This window comes from Martes martes, assembly GCF_963455335.1.
Source record: "Martes martes genome assembly, chromosome: 1".
Taxonomy (NCBI): domain Eukaryota; kingdom Metazoa; phylum Chordata; class Mammalia; order Carnivora; family Mustelidae; genus Martes; species Martes martes.
In genome coordinates this window covers 74515172-74535753 of record NC_137888.1, presented here as the reverse complement: position 1 = coordinate 74535753, position 20582 = coordinate 74515172, and the positions used below count along the sequence as shown (strand labels likewise).

Sequence of the window (20582 nt, the reverse complement as noted above, 5' to 3'; positions counted from 1 at the left end):
GCAGAGCCATGTAATGGAAGGAGACTGGGTCCCTTGATCACTGTGTGGAGGAGAGCACCTTGTTTATTCGAGCATCTTACCAAGACTATTATGTGAGAAAGAAACAGACTTTGTGTTGAGCCATTACATGCTTGGGCTTACTTGTTACTCTAGCTTAGCCTAACAAAAATACAGAAAATTTAAAAATTTAATTTACAAACATTTTTATTGCAGAAAAGTATAATAATGAATAAGAAGACCTTCGGACACAATAATATAAATAAAAGTATACAGGAGAAGTGGTACAAGAATATAAGCTTAAGGAGAAAAGGAAATTATATAAAATTTGGACTGTTAAATAACTTGTTTATACATATTTTTAAATGGATAATCATGGGCATCAAATTGCTTAGATTTTAGATTCAGTTGGATATTTTAAAAAGAGGACAGCTGTAGTTTATTTAAAATCTGTATATTAATAATATGCTGGAAATTATAGCTTTTGTAATTATTTAAACATATGAAGTATTTTAGATGTCAACTAAAAACTTTGTGAAGGGATTCATGGTTTTAGAAAATTCCTTTAGGAGACATGCCAAAAATCTTTGAAGATAATTCCAAGAACCTTTAAAGACTCAGAACCAAACCTCTTGTGAAAACTTCATAGATTCATGAGCTGGAAGAACAAGCAGGAGTTTCTTTGGTCCACTTCTGCCCTTTTTGAAATCCCATGTCCAGGTCACTTTAGAAAGTGTGCGAACAGAGGAATGTCTTTGCACATCAGGAGTCCTGCCAATGGTGTCACTCAGCTAGGTGTAGACTCATTTCTTCTGACCTTAGATTCCTCACTGAATCAGGAGGATGAGAGTTGTTTTCTTCCTTCCTTTCAAAAGTCTTCCTTTCTGGGTTGTTCTGAGGATTCCTGAGTTAAACATTTGTGAAGTACTTTGCAGTATTTGGCTGAAACTACAAAGTTGCATTTGTTATTGTTGGAGGGATGAAAAGTATTATGCAAGTGCAAAGTATCATTTTCTTTCCAGGCCATACAGCATTACCAAGCTGAACCCCCAGGAAACTCTTGACCCCATCCCCTTGCAAGGCCTCTTCATTTACATAACCAGCCACACAAACTGAGCTAACAAAGGTCTTCTGGGAGAGGATTTGCACTTTCTCCTTTTCTTCAGAGAGTTTCTTTCTGCCTAAGAGGTGTGATAACTTTGTCCTCAGGCAGCACTGATGGTCTTTACTTGGTCCTCCTACTATAGGAGTCAGTAGGAGAAAGAAAAACCCTGGGGAGTGAGTAAATTATGAGGATTGAGTTCTTACTTTGATCTGTCCTTGTCTACTCATAGTGACTCATAAGTCACTTCACTTCTCTGAACTTCATTTTCCTGATCTAAGAAATGAGGGAATTGGAATAAGTAATTTCTATGAGCCCTCCACACTTAAAAATTTCCTCTTAGCATGTCAAGATGCTGAAAAATGCTCTGAAATTTTCAGTATTTTGGTGTGTATCATTTGGGAATGTCCAATATATGCCAAGAGAAATACAACCGAATTAAATGAATAAGAGATGCTGTTATCCAAATAACTTTAAGGTAAAGTTCTTTATTTAATTCTAGTTTTCATAATAAATGTGGTTTATACTGTTAGATCTGTGTGGCTTCTGCTGGTGGTGGTGGTAGAGGTGATGATGGTGATGATGGTGGAGGGGTGATGGTGATGGTGGTAGGGGTGATGAGGGTGATGATGATGTGGGGTGATTGTGATGGTGGTAGGGGTGATGAGGTGATGATGGTGGAGGGGTGATGGTGATGGTGGTAGGGGTGATGAGGGTGATGATAGTGGTGGGGTGATGATGGTGGTAGAGGTGATGATGCTGATGATGGTGGGAGGGGTGATGGTGATGGTGGTGATGATGGTGATGATGGTGGTGGGGTGATGATGATGGTAGAGGTGATGAGGTGATGATGGTGGAGGGGTGATGGTGATGGTGGTAGGGGTAATGATGGTGATGATAGTGGTGGGGTGATGATGGTGGTAGAGGTGATGATGCTGATGATAGTGGGAGGGGTGATGGTGATGGTGGTGATGATGGTGATGATGGTGGTAGGGTGATGATGATGGTAGAGGTGATGATGCTGATGATGGTGGTGGGGTGATGATGATGATGGTGGAGGGGTGATGGTGATGGTGGTAGGGGTAATGATGGTGATGATAGTGGTGGGGTGATGATGGTGGTAGAGGTGATGATGCTGATTATGGTGGGAGGGGTGATGGTGGTGGTGGAGATGATAGGGTGGTGGTAGACACAGTGGTGTAAACTTCACAGTGACCCTGAGTGAAAATACATATGCTAATGTTTTCATCAGAGTCAGTTCGTCTTTATAATTCCCGAAGTATGTTAGCACAAATCCTTGCAAAAAGTGGGCACTCCACGGGTGCCTGGGTGGCTCAGTGGGTTAAAGCCTCTGCCTTTGGCTCACATCATGATCTCAGGGTCCTGGGATTGAACCCCGTGTTGCGCTCTCTGCCCAGCAGGGAGCCTGCTTCCACCTCTCTCTCTATCTCTCTGCCTGCCTCTCTGCCTACTTGAGATCTCTGCCTGTCAAATAAATAAATACAATCTTAAAAAAAAAAAATGGGCACTCCATAAATGTTGGTGAAAGAGTATCTGGCAGATAACTACAGATGCACCTCGCTCTCATATCTAAGGCAAAAACTAATACTCTTGTAAGATCTCAGGTTTAATTTCACCTAATATAATAGGCTTTCTAAGAAAGCTCTGAAAATACTATCACTGAAGTAATTTTAATTGATGTTGCTCATATTTAACTCCCCCAGAAGAGGGTGAAAGCTTATGAAGATTATAGGAAGGCTGTTTCTCAGTAGTGGAAAAAAAGGCCACTGAAGTTAATCCACTCAAAAAGGGATCAAAACTTCACAGGAAGAAATTTGACTTGGACTATATCTGATTATTAGAATGAAAAATTATAAAAATAATTTTATCTTATATGTAACCAAAGTTAGGTTATTATAGAAACTAAGGGCTAGTCCTTGAAATGTACAAAAACTGGGTTAAGTATTGCTTTTTTTTTTTTGAGGGCACATAATTTTTAACAACACAGAATACCCTTCACTTTAATAAGCAGGAATAATCAAAGGGTTTCAATAATTTTCCCTAGTGCCTTTACTTAATCTTTGGATTTTCAGGTGATTCCACTAACATGTGATCATTGCTGATTTTTTTTCCAGTTGTTGACTGGTCTACCAGTTACATAAGATTCCAAATTCAGTAGTCCCTCCTTACCCACTGTGTTGCTTTCTGGGGTTTCACCTACCCACAGTCAACTGCAGTCCAGAAGCAAATGATCCTTCTTCTGATGTATTAGCAGAAGGTTAATAGTAGTCTATTGTTACGTCACTATACCTGCATCATTCACCTCATCTCATCCCTAGGTATTTTATCATCATCATACGAAGGGTGAGTCTAGTACAATAATGTATTTTGAGAGAGAGATACCATATTTACTTAACTTTTATTACAGTGTATTGGTATAATTGTTCTATTTTATTAATAATGTTGGTAATTTTTTAAAAAAGATTTTATGTATTTATTTGACAGAGATCACAAGTAGGCAGAGAGGCAGGGAAAGAGAGAGGGGGAAGCAGGCTCTCCGCAGAGCAGAGAGCCCAATGTGGGGCTCGATTCCAGGACCCTGGGATCATGACCTGAGCCGAAGGCAGAGGCTTTAACCCACTGGGCCACCCAGGCACCCCTGTTGTTGGTAATTTATAAATTAAACTCTATCACAGGTATGTATGTAGAGGAAAGATATGGTATATGTATGATTTAGTAATATCTGTGGTTTCAGGCATCCACTGGGAGTCTTGGAATATAGTCTCTGTGGATAAGGGGGGACTACTGTATACTCTAATGAAATCTTTTCTTTTTTGTAAGATTTACCTTTTCATTTTGCATCATATGGGTGGATAAATACCACTTCCAATAATCAGAGATACTCGAGTATTAAATGGAGAGAGATGCTTGAGTGTATATTAGTGAATATTTTTATTATGGTGACTTTTGCTTTCCTATATCTCATTGTTTCAGTGGAGCTCCTGAGAATTAATGTTCAGATTACAAAGATACCTTGTACTCACTCAGCCAGCATCTATTCAATATTATTGAAAGAAACTTACTGTGGCAGGTAATATTTTCCAAAGATGGCTATATCAATATTTCTCATCCCACCTGATCACCTTACCGTGTGACCTTGCTCCTTTCTGATCTAGAGTTGGCTGGCATGCCTAGGTGGCTTAGTCAGTTAAGCATTCAACTCTTGATTTCAGCCCAGGTCTTGATTTTAGGGTTGTGAGTTCCAAGCCCTGTGTTGGGTTCCATGCTGAATGTGGAGCCTACCAAAAAAAAAAAAAAAAAAAAAAAAAGAGGTGGCATCTATATCTTTCCCATTAAACCTGGGTAGACTTTTGTGACCTTTCTGACAACAGAATGTGGTGAAATGACTCTGATGGTTTCAGATGTTAAATCATATGATGTTTGTAGTTACAGTTTGTTTACATTCTACATTCTGTTGCTACATAGTGCCTCATCATTTATGTATTCAGCATACTCTTGAAGAGTATTTGGGTATTTTAAATTTAGAGTTTTTAGTGCTAGGAATTATGAATATTTTAATACATATCTTTGGGAGAACATATGTAAAAGTTTCTGTTTTGTTTGTACCTAGAAGTGAAAGTTCATGGCTTTAAATATTTTAGACTATTAAGATTGATTTTTAAATGAGTCACCTTTGACATTTAATGACGGCACTTAGAATATCCCTTAGCCTTCTTCACATTCTGTGCGAATAACCTGAAGGGTGTGGCTTAACATCTATAATCTGAATAAGGCAAAAATAAAGGAACAGGAAGTTACGACTGATCACCCCAATAGTACATCACAAACCATTGCTCAATTCCTGGATCTGAGCCAGTTGTCAGGAGCCTAACTGTCTGAAGAGGTGGCCAGGTCCTCAGGAGTAGGGACCCCGGGACACCGTGGCAAGTAATGCTGGAAGGATTCACAGCCATTTCCAAAGGAGTCTATGGCTATTTTCTTGGGTGACTATATCCTGGAGAAAGAATATGCAGATGTCTCAAGGATTATTAAATAGGAGTTCTCAGTTGATAGTGACATTTGGACCCTGAAGTTTTGTCGTGCCCCTTTGTCTACAGTTAGATATGGGGACATGGGGACCAGATAAATAAATGGAGTTTTGGCTAAAATCTGACTTAGAGCAGATTCCGTAGGTCTGCAGATTCATCTGTCTGAGTACGTAATTGAGAGTGACACACTTGGCAATAGGACTAATCCCATATGGGCCCTAGCCTGTGGAGTAAAAGCTATCCCGGGGGGATAGGGCCAAGGAGAAGCCTTCGAAATGGTGCCCTGCCAAACTGCTCACTCCCAGCAAGACAGTAAATCAAAACCAATACCGCATTCTGGGGATGGGGGTGGAGGGTGGTAGAGATTAGTGCCGTCACTAAAGTGTGCAGGGAAGTGGGTGGTCACTAGCACATCTCTGTTTCATTTACCAATCTGAAGGCAGGAAATGACACTACTTCAAACTCAACCAAGTAGCAGCCATGATTGCAGCTGCTGGGCCAGCCACATTTTCCTTGCTGATAAGACCTCAGGTACTTGGTATGAGTGGTTGATTTGGCAAATGAGTTGTTTTCCATTCCAATTAGAAAAGAGGGTCAGAAACAGCATTCACGTGGAAGGGACAACATTTATTTGTAGTTTTCCCCCAGGGACAGGTTAATTCTCCTTCCCTCTGTTATCTGTAGTTCATATATAGATCTGGACCATCTGAACATCCCAGAGAACATCACTCTGATTCATTACATCAGTGACACTGTGCTGATCAGGCAGAATGAGCAAGATATGGCTAGGATGCTGGAAGCCTTGGGAGGAGACATTCACACCAGAGGATGGGGAGCAAACTCTATGAAGATTCACAAATCTGCCTCTTGAGTAAAGTTTATAAGGATTCAGTAGTCAGGGGCAATTTGGGACAACCTCTGCAAAGTACAACACAGAGTGATGTATCTTGCACCTCATACTATGAAAAAGGGAACACAGTGCCTGGTGGGTCTCTTTATGTACTAGAGGCACATAGTCCATATCTAGGAATCTTACTGTAGCCCACACACTAGGATTCATGGAAGGCTTTATTTATGGGAGAGACCCAGAGCTCGAAATGACTCTACAGCAGGTACAGGTTGTGGTGTGAGCAACACTCTTACTTTACCATACCACCCGGCAGAGCCTATAGTGTTGGAGGTAGGAAAAGATACAGTGTAGGATGTATAGTAAGTCCCAGTGGGAGAATAACAACATAGTCGCTGGGACTTCTAGAGCAAGGCCATGTCATCTGCAGCAGGGAGTTGTGCATCTTTTGAGAAACAGTTTCTTGTGTGTTACTAGCACCTGGTGGTGATGCAGCCCTTGGCCATGGGGCACTAAGTGAGCATGCATTTAGAACTGCCTATTCTAAGCCGGATTCTTTTGGATCTATCAAGTCATACAATTGAACAGGCCCAAGAGTAGTGGTACATCTGAGATGGAGCCTGAGCAGGATCAGAGGGTGTAAGTAAATGGCATGAGTAGGTATCCCAGGCCTTGTGTCATCCACCATACACATAACAGGTGCCCTCATTCTCTGTAAGGTCTCAGCCAGGGGAAGGAAAAGCCCAACTGAATCAGTTGGTTCAGTATGTGGGTGCAAGACAAAAATGGTCAGTGGCTCAGAAACTTCTCAGTAGGTAGAGCTTCAAGGATTCCAAGCTTATTTACTTTGTGTGGAAGGAGAGGTGACTGCTTGAGATGCGAATATATACACTTTCCTGTGCAATGACTCTGAAAGGGAAAGGACTGGAACACTGAAGACCAAGAGGTCAGAAGCAGAAGCGTGTAGATGAATCTATGAAAGCAGGCATGAAGTATGAAGATTTTGTGTTACAAATTAATGCCCACTCAAAAGTATTCACCACTGAAGAGGCACTAAAAAAAAAAAAAGTACACAAAACGGATTTGGCTAGTTGCTGGCAGCCAGTCTTTGCCATCAACCATCCCAGAACTGACTTTATAGACAAATGAAAAGTAACAGACAGGGTGGCTCAGTTGGTTAGGGGACAGCCTTTGGCTCAGGTCATGATCCTGGAGTCCCAGGATTGAGTCCTGCATTGGGCTTCCTGATCAGGGGGTAGTCTGCTTGTCCCTCTAACCGTTCTCCCCTCTCATGCTCTTTCTCAAATTAATAAATAAAATCTTTAAAAACAATAAAAAAAAAGAGAAAAGTAACAGAGACAGAAGCTATGCATGTATCCAACAGCATGGGCTTCCACTTACCAAAGCTAATCTAGTTTCTGCTGCTTCTAAATGTTCAGTGTACCAACAATGGAGACAGTCTCCAATATGGCGCTATTCCTAGAAGAGTCCAACCAGCCTTTTGGCAAGCTGACTATAGTAGGCCCCCTCCATCCAGTTTGTCTGCACAGGAATAGATAACTATTCTGGATGTAGATTTGTCTTTCATGCCTACAGAGCCTCAGTTAGCACCACTATCTGGAAACTTACAGCATGCCCCATCTATAGACGTAAAATCCCACACAACATAGCACTTGATCAGGGAACTCACTTTGGAGAGAAGGAGGTGTAGAAATCATCCCTTGGATATAAATTGCACTGATTGTATTACATACTGCAATATTTAGAATCAGCTAACCTGATAGTCATGCCACAGCTAAAACACCAGCTTCTAGGCAATTCTCTGGCCTCCAGGGTGCCGTGTATATACCAAATCAAAGACCTCCAGAAGATATTATGTCACTTACAGGAAGAATGCATGAGTCTAAGAACAAAGGGATGAAAGCCAAAGTGAATCCACTTACTATGACTCCCAGTGATCCTTTGGGGGAACTTTGTGCTTCCCCCCTTCACAACTTTGGAATCTATAGGGTTAGAGGTTCAGGTCCCCAAAGGGAGTACATTCTTACTAGGGGGCATGACAACAGTACTACTTAACTAGAATCTGTGAATGGCGTGTATGCACTTTAGACTCCCGTGTCCAGGGGCCAACAGCAAGAGAGAGTCACCATCATTCTGGCTGGGGTCAATGACCCTGAACAGCAGGAGTAAAGGCTGCTGTTACACAAGGGGGTAGGCAGGGAGGAATGTGCACAACTGGGTGATCCACTTGGTACCTCTGGGGCTTATTTTGCCCCATTGTAACGGTGAATGGACATACTCAGCAGCCCCCACCTGAGAAGGGTGTGATTCCAAGGGCTTGGGCCCCCTTCAAAATGAGGGTTTGAGTTCCCCACCAGGTAGGCAAGCCATCAGCACCTGCAGAGGAGATGGCAACGGCTGTGGAGACCGTAGGGTGGAGAGTGGAGCTGAGAGAGAAGATAAATGCCAGCTCTGGCCTCGAGACTAACGGCCACAGCAGGGACTGTGATTTGTCTCACTACCCACATAGTTTCCCCTCAGGAGAGAGGTCATTGAGAGCCACGGAAGAACTGCATCCTGAAACGGATGGAGGAGTTTGATGCAGTCAGTATAGACTGTTTCTCTCTTTGATGCAGTCAGTATAGACTGTGTTGAAAGCCGTGTGGGTTCCCTGCTTTTAGCTCCCTTCAGGAGAGAATCTCCTATGGGAGCAGTCAGCCGACAGCTCCCACCACCACACCGGTGCAATTACTGCATCGTGCCCATGGGGAAGGCCACGATCTCCTCAGTCTCCCGGTGAATGAGCCCAGCCGGGTGCTACAGCTGAGCCACCCTTGCCCATCCTGGGACACTCCTGATGGTCAGTCATTGACCTAGAGTTTCCCATCATCCTGGCTCGGACTTTCTTCACGCTGTGCTGTGGTCTGAGGCACTTCTACCCCACCCTCCTTCCTTCGCTTTCCTCCTTCCACAGTTGTCAGATCTGCATGGCGATCTCAAGGCTTTCCTGGCCTACTCTTCCTTCTTCTCTCTTCTATTCCTTTTTTTTTTAAAGAGATTTATTTGCTTATTTTAGGAAAAAAGAGAGAGAGAGAGCAGAAGGGAGGAGCAGAAGGACAGGGAGAGAGAGTCTCAAGCAGACTCCAGCTAGGCATGACCCTGAGATCCACAGCCTGAGCTGAAACCAAGAGTTGGTCGACATTCAACCAACTGAGCCACCCAGGAGCCCTGCCCTTTATTCTTTATGGCATATCCCCCAATCTATTTCTTGCTCATCTAATTCCATCTTGGTGTCTGCTTCCTGGTGGAACTGAACTGACCCACAAGTAATTCTTGCTAGTTATTTTCCAAGTAATCATCTGTTTTCTCCTTTTTTTTTTTTTTTTTGGTTTGTTTCTTGATGAAAAGTTTGAATATTGAAGATTAAACAGATAACTACCTTATAACACAGGTATTTCTGCTGGCCAATTTACTCTAACTTAACTCTGCAGAGGAGTCACAGAACATGTTAGTGTCGTCTAGAACTTAGAGGTTCATTTTGTCTGTTTGCTGAAGGACAAGTTCACTTTCAGTGTTTTCCTGGATTTACTTTCATGGTTCCCTCCTTTCTCTCTTCCATTGGATGCCAGTGGTAGGGATCTTGTTTGTTTCCTTTAGATCATCAAACTGCAAATTCAAATGACATGGCATTTTGAGAACGCTAGAAATTCCTGATTTAAGTGAGGCCCTTTTGAGTTCAGATGGATTTGTGATAACCGAAAGAAAGAGCAGTCTTGTTCCCAGACCAGCTACACACTGCTGCTCCAAGCTGTGGATTAATGAAACTGGCACAGGAATAAACTTGGTTGGGATTTTCTTTGGTGGGACTTTGTGGTCACCAAGAGGTTTCCTTTGCAAGTAAATAAGTCCAGGTGGGAAGATGCCTGTATGTGGGGTTCTTATTTCCTCTCCCCCAAAAAACAACCCCCAACGGTAGTGGTGAAACATAAAAGATTGTCTAAGGATAAAAATCTGGCCTTGGCACAAAGGTTTTTGGCGATTTTAGGTAAAATGGTCTGGTCTCTTTCATACCAACAGTTTGCTTTGAAGGCTATAAAGTTTGGCCTCCAAAATTATTTGGTCAAGCTGTCCAGAAAGTCAAAGGGAGGATTCATTAGCAAAAAGGAAATTAACCACCAGACTGTGTCTGTCCTTTGAGCCAAACAGACTTATTTCTTGGCAGTCTCTTTGTGGGGTGTTCAAACACTAACACAAAAATGTTCTGAAAGCCCTGTGATGTCTTCTGGTGAGTAGAGTGTCGGCAGGAGCTCATGCAGAGGAATGACTGTAACTGTTGCTCCTGAGTTGTCGGGTAATTCATCCAAAGGGTCCCGCTCTCTTGGTGACAAATTTTGGTTCTAAGAATGGAGTCCATTCACTTCTAACTTAAGACCTTACCTTGTGATGCGACATAAAGAAGTTTCAGTTCTGGGACACTTAATATACCTGTCCCCAGGACAGACAGAAGAGATAGATTTCTCCCTTGAGAATGTGTTTCAATCAACATCACAACTTAGTCCTTTTTCATTGAAAGGTCTACGTTGCCATATTTGATTAGTTAAGGCAGTCTTGTAATAATTACAAGAGAAGTGGAAGACTAAAATTCTAGAGGTTTTTTTTCCTTTCAGGCCTTTAACCAGTTTTATTTTTTATTTTTTTATATAGTTTTTAAAGAATTTATTTGTTTATTTGACAGAGAGAGATCACAAGTAGGCAGAGAGGCAGGCAGAGAGAGAGAAAGAGAAAGCAGGCTCCCTGCTGAGCAGAGAGCCCGATGCTCTGGGGCTTGATCCCAGGACCCTGAGATCACAACCCAAGCCGAAGGCAGAGGCTTAACCCACTGAGCTACCCAGGCGCCCCCAGTTTTATTTTTATATTATATTGTATTTTATTTTAACCAAAGTCTAAATTATTATGACCTCTGGTATTGAACTCCTGGCTCTACAGCCTATATGAGGGAACAGCCTCAATTGATGCTTTCAGAGAAAGTGGTAGATAAATCTCAGGGATCGTCTCATTCACTTTTCTTTCGGCATTTTATCAAGGTGTTTTAAGTAAAACTCTCCTCAAATATCTGCAGATTATTTTCCCTTCCGTGAAACACAAAATTTTGGCAGGTGGGAGGAAATAAAGAGAATGAATGTCTCTTGCCTGAAATCTCTGCTCAAAAAGCGGGAGATGATGATTTAGTAGAATCACAATGAGCACCCTCTAGGTTAGTAGGTAGCCCTAAAACTGTTTAGCTGTCAAGAGCATCACGTGGTTCCTCCAACTATTTTGCTGTGATTCATTTCTAAAAGGCCAACAGCTGAAAGACTTGTGTTCATGTTGAGAAACACCAAGCATATGAACTCAGGCAGTTACTCCGTCTCTGGGGTTCTCTGCCTGGACCTTCTTTTCCGGTGGCTTCCCGTCTTCCCTTTGGGGTTATGCTCTTCGCACTTATTCTTGCCCTTGCTCTTCCTCCGCCCCATCAAAAGTGATTGGTCCAAAGACGGACACCTGATTCAAATTAAACCAATCAAAGACCTTTCCCTGGGGATTTAGACCTGCGGTAAAAGTCCATTTCTCTTAAGAGGAACTGCTTGCAGGGGCTCCTGGGTGGTGCAGTCCATTAATGTCTGCCTTCTGCTTAGGTCCTGATCCCAGAATCCTGGGATCAAGCCCCCTCATCGGGCTCCCTGCTCAGCAGGGAGTCTGCTTATCCCTCTCCTCCCCCTCTCCACTTGTGCTAGCTCTCGCTCACTCTCTCTCTGAAATCAACAAATACAATCTTTTAAAAAAAGAAAGAGGAACGGCTTGTAATAAGTGTAATTGTGAGGCATAGAAAACCATGTACCATGTAGACTGAAGAGCAGAAAAAGCTAATTTGTCCAGAAACAATGATGTAGATAATGTAGAGAGAAGCAGAGACAAGAGACAGAGAGGGAGAGGGAAAGAGAGGGAGAAAGAGGGAGGTATGCACTTCCTTATGTTCCATGCAGGATCCTTATAACTGCTTCCTTTTGCTTACATGAACCTAATTTTTTACCTGAAGCCAAGAGGAGGCCTTAACTACTTTTCCTCCCACATCTTGAGAATGTCTGATACAGAAAATGTGAATTTCCCCAGCCAGGTAGTCCTGGAGTCACAGGAAATGCTTTGACCCTTCAAGACCCTCCTCTAGCAGCTATTGTAGAACACATCTACCCCTTTCTGTGTTCTCCTTCTCCCACACCAGTCCTCGAAGGATCTAGAAAGACTCAACTTGAGGACGAGGACACACCCAAGGATGGCTGTGGTTACTAGCCATCATTTGTAATATACTTTTTTTTCTATAACAAAACACATTCAGACTTTCAAATGACCAATTTATAAAATAACTCTAGAAATAAAACCCTTTAAAAAAAGTCAGGACTGCCTGCCCCATATGAATTAGTAGTGAGGATTCACGTGACAAAAGGGCTCTTTTTTTTTTTTTAAGATTTTATTTATTTATTTGACAGACACAGATCACAAGTAGGCAGAGAGGCAGGCAGAGAGAGAGGAAGGGAAGCAGGCTCCTCGCCGAGCAGAGAGCCCGATGCGGGGCTTGATCCCAGGCCCTGGGATCATGACCTGAGCCGAAGGCAGAGGCTTTAACCCACTGAGTCACCCAGGCACCCCAAAAGGGCTCTTTAATACATGCAAGGACTCCATTAATTGGGGTTTGACTGCATTTTAAGTATCCTCCAACACATCTGAGTTTTCATTTATTCAATGAGAGGGAGGAGACAACTAGAATTAAGTTTTAGGAGGCTCTGTGCACTGAATGGCCATTAGATGACAAAGCAATTGTGAAAGGATATTAGAGGGATAGGTCAATGGAGGAAAAAGAACTAGAAATATCCTCTCTCTCTCTCTCTCTCCCTTTTTGAGGGACAGAATTCTGTAATCTCACAAAGGAGGAAGCAATTAAGACTCTGATTTGGTTAAGAAGTTATCAGAGAAATAGGGGCACCTGGGTGGCTCTGGCTCAGGTCATGATCTCAGGGTCATGAGATCCAGCCCCACATTGGGCTCAGCAAGGAGTCTGCTTGAGAGTATCTCTCTCCCTCTTCCTCTGCCCCTGCACTGCCCTCTAAAATAAATTAATAAATAAATATTTTAAAAGGTAAGTTATGAGATGGGGCACCTGGGTGGCTCAGATGGTTAAGCATCTGCCTTCAACTCAGGTCATGATCTCAGGGTCCTGGGATAGAGCCCCACATTGGGCTCCCTGCTCAGTGGGAAATTTGCTTCTCCTTCTCTCCCTGCTTGTGTTCCCTCTCTCTCATAAATAGAATCTTTAAAAAAATAAGTTTTGAGAGAAATATAATATGAAAACATAGATGCACTACAGGGTTTGTGTTCTGGCTCTCTTCTTACAAGATGATGACATTTGGCAAGGCACAAAGTTTCCTGAACCTTTGTTTTCTTCTGTATAATATGATACCTAGTAAGGCTTGTCTGCCAATTCTCAGAGTTACTGTAAGATTCATGTATAATTGTACAGGTGAAATTGTTTTATAGTCTGTAAAACATATAAATATTATTTGCTATTACCATGATAATTGAAGTACTAACAACTTATAATTATTATGACTACATGGAAATGTCTATGGTCAAATGGTCCCATTAAGACTTATGTGGCAGAAACTACATGAGAATAAATTCACTCTTTAAGATTATCTGTAAATATGTATTTTTTAAGAAAACTTTTCTCATTTTTAAATGTGACTTGAAGTCATGTCCATCAGGTCAGTGCTCCTCTGGAGCAGAATTTGAGTCCTGGGCCCTCTCTCCATCCCACATTGGTTTGACTGCTCCTCCCCTCCTCTTGGCTCCAAAAGGGACTGACCTTTTCTGATCAGGCATGAAAGGTGGCTTCACTTGAGTCTGGACAATGCTGAGACAGAGGGATAAGAGTACAGCTTGTATATCCTGGGATCCTGTCAGTGTGACAAATAAGACAGAAGAAGGGCAGTGGCTTGAACAGCTGGTGTAACCAGATCTGGGACTTATTTGGGTAGAGGGAGGAGTTCAATGACATCGTCAACCATTGACTGTCCTATCATGTGGCAGACTCTTCCAAGTTTAGCTTGAAAGATCACTTCTGGTGTTGCATGCAGTGGGTACTCAAACAATATATATATTTCTTGAACATATAAATAATGCTGAGAACCTTAAAATTTACCTCCAAACACTGCTAATTAGTTCTCCCATCATACCCCAAATGGAATTAATAATATAGTTTGGACTTCTGAGAATGATGATTCAATTTCTCTACCATGTAATGCATTTGTAGATTTACACAAATTAAGTACACAGAAAGAAACATTCACCTTTTTTATTTTTTAGCATTTAGGTATTATTTTTAGCATCTTTTCATTCATTTGTTCCCATATTTTTTAACAAAGTTGTAATTATAGTGTTCATAGATACTTGTTTCCAGATATATTTCTACAAAAATAATAAAAATGATCTTTTTCACATTGGTAAATTATCTTCAGAAGTTCTGTTTCATATTTTAAAAAGGACTGTAAGAAGAGAAATGAGGGGGGCGCCTGGATGGCTCAGTGGGTTAAAGCCTCTGCCTTTGGCTCAGGTCATGATCTCAGGGTCCTGGGATGGAGCCCCACATCGGGCTCCCTGCTCAGCAAGGAGTCTGCTTCTCCCTCTACCTGCCACTCCCCCTTTGTACACTCTCTCTCTGTGTCAAATAATAAATGAAATCTTAAAAAAAATAAAAATGATGTTTTAGGTGGTTTGGTCAAAATAATTTCATATATTATCATTATGAAAGTGAGTATTCTCTCCGTAAGTTTATACATATTATAAACTTAGAAAATAAAAAAATAAAAATAAAAAAAGATTTTATTTATTTATTTTAGAGAGAGAGAGAGACAGAGAGAGAGCACACATGAGTGGAGGGAGGGGCAGAGGGAGAATGAGAGGGAGTGAATGTTAAGCAGACTCTACACTGACTGAAGAGCTCAAGGCAGGGCTTGATCTCAGGACTCTTAAGATCATGACCTGAGCTGAAACCAAGAGTCGGACGCTTAACCCAATGAGCCACCCAGGCACTCCCAGAAGTACTATTTCAGATAGCTACTAAAAACTTCATTAGATATTAAGCTTTCATAAACATCTTGTTAAATATTTAGGATTCTTCTAGTTAATATTATCCTGTGATTGGCAAGATAGCTTTGCAATATAGCTTGATAGCTAATCTCTATTTTTCTAAGAAAATACGTATTAATTTATTTTTTCCATTTAAAAATATCTTCCCCAGTACAAAAAAGTAAAAAAAAAAAAGCAAAAATACTAGAGGATAAACTACTTGGCACACAGTACCCAAGTAAAGACTAAATCTCAGAAATCCTCCTTTCCTCTAGTCCAACTGCAGTGCTGAAGCAAGAGATAACATGAGGCAGAACACAGTCCCATCCACCATCATCATCAAATTTATCTTCCTTATGATCATGCCAGTGATGCATTTATTAGGAACACCAAAGTGAAGCCTGGAAGTGAGACCTATACCTGCAAAGGGTAAGTGCAAAAATGTGTGGCACGACCAACTCATTTTGACTTAAGTATTTGTAAACTTGCCGTAGGCTGGACATTGTGCTAGACATCTGGGATGCAGTAAATTATGCATACACAAGTGTCACATTTGGTTTGTCAAGGAAGTGGTCAACTCTGATCCTCTTAGAGAAATAAAGATTAATCTTATGCAACAGTTTTCTGGACTCTTTTTTATTCTATTATTCAAATCCTTATCTATTCAAGGTCCTTGTCTGCTTAGTTCCTCTTCGGTTGCTAATGGTGATCCTGCTCTGGGAATTTTCTCTATACTGGTTCAGCAAGCCCAGGCAGGTTCTGCCTCAAGGGCTTCTGGGCTGGAGTCCTCTAACAACTTAACCACCCCACCAAGTTTCTGACCATTCGCCTTAGCTGGAATCAGTCACCCACACCAAGTCAACAATCCAGAGGGGCAGGGCTGAGGAAAGCAGCTTGTGGCTTTCCTGAGGCAAATATGGCAGATGACAAAGTCAAGACAACAGCCATTGGGCTGGGTGACCACCGGTACTGAACTTGGTGGTGTGGAGAACACCTTATCATGCGTGGGGACAAACAGGAAGAAAACGAAGCCCTCTTAGACCTGTCCTCAAAGCGCTTTCAATTCTCTTCAGGAGCTGATTCCATATGAAGTGCCAAAACTGTAACAAATGGTGAGAGGCTACCCTCCAAACTGTTAGGAGTACACCAGTGGGTGCTAAAAGAAGAATGGGCTAAATCATGTAAAGGGCCATCATGCCCTCAATAAGGAAAGATGGGCTTCAAAGGAGCAAGTCCATAAAGAAATGTAGGATTCTTCCAGCCCCAGCAGCTATAGTTGAGGAGGTAAGAGATAACTGAGGTAAAAGACTCTAAGACAGTGTTACATATGATTGTGTCAAAGAAACATTAGAAAACAAAGGAAAAGACAAGAATAATATGAATTTGGGGGAGAAAGACTAATGGAGGCTTGACAATAGAATATGGAAGGCAATTTTGAGCAGGGTTCAAATAAAGATATATGTAGCAAAGAAGCAGGCTAAATATGCTTGGGTCAGAGCCTGGGGGGAGTGGAGGAAGACACATTTGTGTAAGAATCAAGGTCAGAAAGCAATGAAGATGGCAGTTTGTTCCAAGTCCTTGGGTGCTAGATTGATAGCTCTGACCTTTATTCGTGTGGGCAGCTGTTAAAGGCTTGTGAGCCAGGGAATGACATCATGAAAATAGGCCAGAAAGGAGAGACTGGAGGCAGAGAAACCAGGTAGGAGGTCACTGCAAGCATTTTGAGATTAGGTCTTGTTGTGGGAGCTGGAAAGGAAGGATGGTTTTGAGGGACACAGGATAAAGAGTCACTTGCTATTGGTTGGAGGCAGACAGAGAGGGAGGAGAGATGGACAGCTCAGGGGAGTTTTCAGTAGGAAGTGTGTTGAGGGAAAGATTAGTAAGCAGAAATCAACTTTTAGTGGAAAGTCTTTGCAAGTGGAGAGAAAAATTTGCTAAATCTCAATTGATTATCTTATGAAAACTGTGGAGTTTCTCTCTGAGATAAGTATGCAGGGGGGAGCACACTGATTTAAAATGACAATACCAGGGAGCAAATGGTGACTCCCACAGGATGGGAGAATAGAAGAAGCACTCTGATGGAGGATAAATCCTGGGCTGAGTCTGAGGGTCTTTTCGTGAATTCACTGTATGTACTTGGACAAAATGCCAAGTTCACTGGGCCAGATTCCTTATCTGTAAAATGGGGGATATAAAATATACTATCTTCTTTGTGTCTCCCTGAGGCTTAAATCACAGTCATTTGAGTGCTTTTGTATATAACAACTTGTGTTAAGAACTTTATTTGCATTGGGGCACCTGGGTGGCTCAGTGGGTTAAAGCCTCTGCCTTCCGCTCAGGTCATGATCCCAGGGTCCTGGGATCAAGCCCTGCGTCGGGCTCTCTGGTCAGCGGGGAGCCTGCTTCCTCCTCTCTCTCTCTCTCTGCCTGCCTCTCTGCCTACTTGAGATCTCTGTCAAATAAATAAAATCTTAAAAAAAAAAAAAGAACTTTATTTGCATTTTCTTTTTTAATCCTTAGAATGCTCATTCTCCATTTTAAAAAATTCCAAAATTCAGTGGCTTAAACCAATAGCCATTGTATTCACTCACAGTTCTGCAATCTGGGCTAGGCTAGGCTCTATGGTTCTTTTGTTCATCTTGATGGTGGTCCCAAATGTGTTTGCAGTCACCTGGTGGGCCCCTAGGGGCTGGGCTCAGCTCAGATGTGGGGTGGCTGGACTTCTCCCTCTCTCCACACATCTCAGGGCCTCTCCCTCTCCATGTGGTTTCTCCAGTGGGGTAGTTGGACTTATCTGGGGACTTAGGTGTTCCAAAAATACAACAATAGAAACTTCCACCCCTTCTTATGGGTTACGGTGGGGTTGGGGGAGTTAGCACATATTCAATGCTGTATTTTTCTGGTTAAGGAAAGTCATTGGCCTAGTCCAGATTTAAGATGGAAGGGACTCCATGAGGGTGTGACTAACAGGAGGGTGGTCTGCTGCAAAGCAGCAATGTCATGGACTGCCACGATATTATCTCCAACTTGTAAACAAATAATCTGGGACTTAGGGAAGCGAAGTTACTTGCCCAATATAAAGAGTAGAGCTAGGCCCTCCAAAACTTGTGTTCTATCATGGGTCAGCGGATAAAATTTGTAGTGTTTTAACCTAGAACCCTGTGAAGTGGGTACTGTTACTGTACCTGACTTACAAAGGAGGAACCCAGCAATAGAGAGCTCAAGTATTTTGCTCCAGGGAATATACATTTAGTCTCTATACCATGCTGCCTCGCATGGGTAGTACCTGACACAAGGCACCTGTAAATGTGGTATCATTCGAAGCTGTTGTTTGAAGGACAGAGCAAATGTCTTCAACCATCCACCATCACATCATATAGGCTCTCTGGGAACTGGGGGTTTTCCCTTTGGGTTGGGTTATCCTGTGATCTGGGCAATTTCCTTTTCAGGCATCAACTTCTCTGTCTCCCACTATTTCTTGAAGCTTGGCAAGGAATGAAGACAGCGTCCTTGCCCATCCAATCCCAGCCCTGATTCTCACTGGCTGATTCTCATGGCTCCCTCAGCATTTTCTTCTCTGGTAGCTGGCCAAGTACTCCTTACAAAAGCAGGCCCTTCCTTCTTGGGTGAGGACCTTCCTGGAGTAGGGCTGGACTCAAGTTTCCATCCTTTAATCAAGTTAGTCTTGCAGCTTCTGATTAGTAACCGTTTTGGTCCCTGTCACTTCCTCTAGTTCCATAGCTAGTTTCCCCACTGTCGTAACTGTGGTGGCTTCTGACGATAGCTTGCTGATACTATTTCCAGTGGAGTGACCTGTCGCTTCCCCCTTCCTTCTGCTGGTCCTATGGGCAGAGTGTTTTGCTGCATGGGAAATCTGGGGTTCCAGAGGCTCTAGAAAGGAGCTTATGCTCTGCTTATCTTTGCAGGTGACCCATGTCTTTCTCTGAGGCAGCCCTGATTTTTTCCACTCTCTGGAGAGTCTGGAATCAGAGCACACCTCAAGTACAGATACTGGGGTGACAGGTGCCTCATATCAGTGGGCTCTGTTCTGTTGTGGGCAGTGACAAGGAGTGGCCACTCAGGAAGTGGCCCCAAAATAGTCCCTGGCCTTTTCCAAGGCAAAACTATGGGGTGGTCTTGTATTTCCTGTAAACTTTCTCCTTCAAAACAACTCCAGATTTAGACTTTATTTCATCCTTATAAAAATAGTGAGGTGCAATACTTGCACTTAATACGATTTTATTTAAGGAAGAGGATAGATGGGTTGTTCAAAGTGTTTTATAAATCTTTCTCAATTTAGGTAGGATGGGGTCCTGATAAATCCATGGTAAACTGAAAATACCCTACGTTAAAAGTGCATTTAATACCGAACATCATAGTTTAGCCTAGCCTATCTGAAATGTGCTCAGAACACTTACATTAACCTACAGTTGGGCAAAATCATCTAACACAAAGCCTATTTTATAACAACCTGTTGAATACTTCAAGTAATTTATTGACTACGGTGCTGAAAGTGAAAGACAATTGTTATATGGTTACAGAATGGCTGTAAGTGTAAGTTGTTTACCCTTCTGGTGGGAGGGCTGCCCAACATCAAGAGTATGGCACTGCATACCACTAGCCGGGGAAAGGTCAAAATTCAAAATTCCAAGTAAAGTTTGAATGTACATCCCTTTTGCACCATCCTAAAGTGGAAACATCGTTATGTTCGACCACTGTTAAGTCCAGACTGTCTGTTGCCTCATTTGACTTATTTCATAAACTTCTGTTTGAATCAAATGGCATGGGGTAGGGGCTTTGTGAAACGTGACTTACCTTGCAGCCGCTTTCCCTTTCCCCCCAGTAGAGAGGGGACAAGGGAGGAAGGAATTGAACTGCTCCGAAGGCCAAGGCTGCCTCCCACTTCCCGCAGCGTCTTGCCAAGCTAGATCTAGGGACTGGGGGTCTCCACCCCTCTCCTAGATCCAGCCGGTGGGAGGGTGGGTGGTTTTTTCGGGTCACTGGCGCACCCTCTCTACTCCCAGCCACCTGCTCGGGTTCCATCCCGGCTCCAGGCTCTCTGGAGGGCGTCAGGGACATTCCAATCCTCCCACAACCCGCGCGGATGTCGCGGGGGAGGGGGGCGCGATTGCTCTCCCTTTCCAGTACCCAGCTTTGACCAGGTTTCTTCTCAATTTCTAATGACCCGAGTCACGGGAGGAGACTAAGCACTGATGAATGGTTTCAAGGTTGTTTGTTCACAACGCACCCACTGGCAAAGCCGCAGCTCGAGTGACAGAGGCACTTTCTGGGCACCGTCTGCGCTCTAGCAGACACAGCCAAGATGCCTCCTCGCCAGACCAAATATGGTCACAAGCGCTAAGCAGCCTCCCGTGGAAAGGCTGGCCTTGCCTCCCCGCGCCAGGGCGGACCCGAACCCGCCCTCAGG

The 20582-nt window shown here is 42.8% G+C and overlaps 1 long non-coding RNA gene across 1 annotated transcript; it reads right to left on the bottom strand.

The window, feature by feature from the left end:
* Nucleotides 1-189: 189 nt before the first annotated feature.
* LOC308338598 lies at nt 190-20447 on the bottom strand. The gene is made up of 3 exons (XR_013966421.1): nt 19970-20447; nt 4248-4398; nt 190-945 (listed from the first exon to the last, which is right to left on the bottom strand). It is a non-coding gene; the product is annotated as an uncharacterized lncRNA (long non-coding RNA).
* Between the last annotated feature and the right edge of the window lie 135 nt (nt 20448-20582).